Below are 3,990 nucleotides of genomic sequence, written 5' to 3'. Positions count from 1 at the left end.
ATGGGAATCCTCTGCAGATGTCTAAAGCTGTCTCTATGCAGTTTTCTCCTCTTCATTATTCTCCTCTGCGAATTCTACCTGCCTTGGCCTTCCTGAATTCTGAATTCTGTCTCCTCAGCTCAGGAGGACTGTTGGACTCCGGGGTACGCCTCACTTCATTTGTTTCTCTTCTCTCATGGGTCACTGTCCAGGCACTGTCTGTTGCCTGATGTCTGAAAATTCTAGGTTTTGTATGGCTTTTTAATTGTTTAAGATGAATAGGTATATCTGGTCTCTGTTACTTCATCTTGGTGGAAAACGTTAGTCAGGCTTTTTGATTACGCTATGTTCTTCCCTCAACCTAACCCTGACCTGTGTCCCAGTATCACTGGCAGTAGTACCGTGTTTTAAATGTACTTCTAGTTTTCCACAAATATCTCTGAAGTTCTTGGTGTGGGCCAGTAGGTGACTCCATTCTTTGTGTTTTTGAGGGTCCTGTGGTAACTCTGGAAACCCTGGTGGCATAGTGGTTAAAAGCTACTGCTGCTAACCAAAAAGTCAGCAGTTTGAATCCACCAGGTGCTCCTTGGAAACCATGTGTGTTGGAATTGACTCAATGGCAATGGGTTATGATAACTCTGTGAGTTGAAATTGACTTGATGGCAATGGGTTTTTATGGTAACTGTATGTTTAACCTTTTGAGGAACAGTCAGACTGTTTTCCATGCAGTGTGGGCTTGGGGCAGGCATAGAGAAGGACAGTGGATGGAGCCTAGCCTCAAATGTCATGGCCAGACTATGTACTGCCTGTAACATTACTGGCACCAACTACTTTGGGATCCATGAGGAAGCAGAACATACATCTACTTGCAGTCCACTGGAGGTTTGTCTTCTGGAGAATTGACTTTGATCTGATTGTTACTGAAGTTGTCTCGGTGATAACAATAATATCCAACAGTAATCAAGCACTAATAATGTGCACTTAGACACTAGATTAAGTTTTATATACATTAGCTTATTTAATCCTCATAATAACACTGTGAGGGGGTTAATATTGTTATACAGGTATACACTCTTTAGTTGCTGAAATATGAGGCCTTCTGGGGTTTCCTGAAGGAGTTGCCAGAGCGACTGGGCCGGGGTCAGGGGGGACTGGAGGGGTTGCTTGGGCCAGCTGCTGTTTACCAAGAGGTACAGAGTTATTTCAATATTTTAACAACTGGGACAGCTGTACCAGTGTGTGCTGTATCAATAGAATCACACAATATGTGGTCCTCTGTGACTTCTTTCACTTTGCATAAGATTTCCAAGGTTCATCCATATTGTAGCATGTATCATATCTTTTTTTTTTAATGGCAGGCATTAAGTTTCTTTTCTTTTTATTGTTGAATAATATCGCATTATATGGATATCCACCACTACTCTAGAAATTTGCTATACCGTGGTGGCTTGTGTGTTGCTGTGATGCTGGAAACAATCCCACCTGTATTTAAAATACCAGCAGGGTCACCCAAGGTGGACAAGTTTCAGTGGAGCTTCCAAACTAAGACAGACTAGGAAGAAAGGTCTGGTGATTTACTTCCAAAATTAGCCAATGAAAACTTTATGGATCACAATAGAACATTGTCTGACTCTCTTGCTTTTGACACATTGTCAGGAGGGATCAATCACTGGAGGAGGACATCGTGTTTGGTGAAGTAGAGGGTCAGTGAGGGAGAAGGAGACGCTCAGTGAGTTGGATTGCCACAATAGCCACAACAATGGACTCAAACATGCTGGTAATCGTGAGGATGATGTAGGACTGAACAGTGTTTTGTTCTGTTGTATATAAGGCTGCCATGAGTTGGAGTCGACCCAATGGTAGCTACCTCTCTCTCTCTCTACCTACCTACCTATCTGTCTGTCTATCTATCTAGCTATCTCTAAATGTATATACCACATTTCGTTTATTCATTCATCAGTAGATGGACGTTTGGATGTTCCAATTTTTGTTTATTATGACTAACACTACTGTGAACATTTATGTACAAGTTTTTGTGTTGGCATATGTTTTCATTCCTTTCAAATATTTACCTAGGAGTGGAATTGCTGGGTCATATGGTAACTCTATGTTTAACCTTTTGAGGAACTGCCAGACTGTTTTCCAAAGCGGCTGCACCATTTTACATTCCCACCAATAGCATATGAGGGTTAGACGTTATGTCTTCAATGTCTGTTAGAATGGGGGGTGGGGGGGAGTAAAGCCACTGCCAGCTTTTTTTTTTTTTTTTTTGATCCAAAGTAGGAAGGGAACAGAGAAGAAATATTCTGACTCTCTTTCTCTTCTCTGATCTCCAGCTGGTCTTTCCTTTAGCTGAACCCAAGTGGAAGCCAGAGGACAAGGGAGCCTCTGGGGCAGGGACAAGGCAGAGAATCTATCTGTGTGTTGTGGAAGGAGTGGAGAACAACAACTAGTTGACAATGTGTGGAATAAATGACCAAATTAAATAACATTGTGAGGTGGATATTTTTATTTCCATTTTAAAGATGAGGAAACTGAGGTTCAGAAATGTGCCCAAGGGTGCACAGTTAATGAGTTGTGGAGCCTCCTTTAGACTAGTCTGTCTGACTCCAAGGCCCAGACCCTTCCTTACTCATGACTGAAGCATTGCGCACTGGCCATTACAGCACTACATCATCCAGCATGAGGATGCTCTTATGTAAAAATTAATTGTAGAATTGAGTGACAGGAAAACATTTTATTCTTCTGAGGAACTATTGTGCTTCCTCCTTTTTGACTAAGAGAACTCATCGTGTAATTTTTCCCTCTTAGGGCCAGTCTCAGGAAGCTCAGAGCCAAAGGTAGAGTTGATCACTCTGTTAACACTTTCTTGGGCTTGGATTTTTTTCTCTCAGTTTTGAAAATCTCATCACTTGTGTTCTTTGGACTCACCTGCTTCTCTTCCTTAAAAAACAGATCAGTTATAAATGACATCAGTCTAAGATGCATGTTTTCCAGCTAAGTGAGATTGTCTTATGTTATTTCTCTGATAATTCTTCCCCTTTCATTTTCTTGGTCTCTCTTCCTGGCATTCTCGTTGATTGGCTCTTGAACTTCTTGGGTTGATCTACTGTGTCTCTGGGGTGAGGGCAGCTCACTGTCCACCAAAATCCAATTGTTCCCTTTGCGCCTGGGAACATAGCTGAATAACATTGCTCAGACTCCCTTGCAGTTAGGTGTGGGCACATGACTAAGTTTCCCCCAACAGAATGTGATGGAAGTGATGTGTATGTCTTCCAGTCTTAGGCCTTAACATGGTGGGCATGGCATGCCTCCTCCATGCTTCTTTTACCTTTCCTGCTAGCAAGTACTCAGACAGCAGATTCAAATGCAGATGACAACAATGCCCCAGTGACTGGCAGAACAATGGCTAAGGATGGACCTAAATGATGTGAGGAGCAGAGCTGCCTCACCAACCACGACCACTTGGACTTTCCCATTCGTAGATGAGTAGATGAGAAATCATCTATTTTGTTCTTTAGGCCACTATATTATTCGATCTCTTTGTGACAGCAGCATAGCTTTAACTGAAATAATGCAGTCTTATATATTATCTCTTATATTTTCTCCCTATTTATTATGGATTGAATTGTGTCCCCAAAAATATGTGTCATAAATCCAAACCCCTATATCTGTGGTTGAAATCCTAGCTAGGAATGAGTTTTCTTTGTTATATTAATGAGGCAGTATTAGTGTAGGGGGTGTCTTAAATCAATCTCTTCTGAGATATAAAAGAGCAGATTAAGCAAGGATTAAGCAAACAGATGGGGGAAGATAGATGCAAAGCCACATGAAGATCTCAAAGAAACAGAAGCTCAAAAGAGACAAGTACATTCCTTGAGGGCCCACAGAGAGAGAAAGCCTTCCCCTGGAGCCGGTGCCCTGAATTTGGACTTCTAGCTTCCTAAACTTTGAAAAAATAAATTTTTGTTTGTGGTATTTTTGTTTAACAGCTGTGATGGTTAAGGTTAC

The sequence above is a fragment of the Trichechus manatus genome, unplaced genomic scaffold (genome assembly GCF_000243295.1).
Source record: "Trichechus manatus latirostris isolate Lorelei unplaced genomic scaffold, TriManLat1.0 scaffold00170, whole genome shotgun sequence".
NCBI classification, from domain to species: Eukaryota; Metazoa; Chordata; class Mammalia; order Sirenia; family Trichechidae; genus Trichechus; species Trichechus manatus.
Note: the sequence above shows the minus strand (reverse complement) of the source record.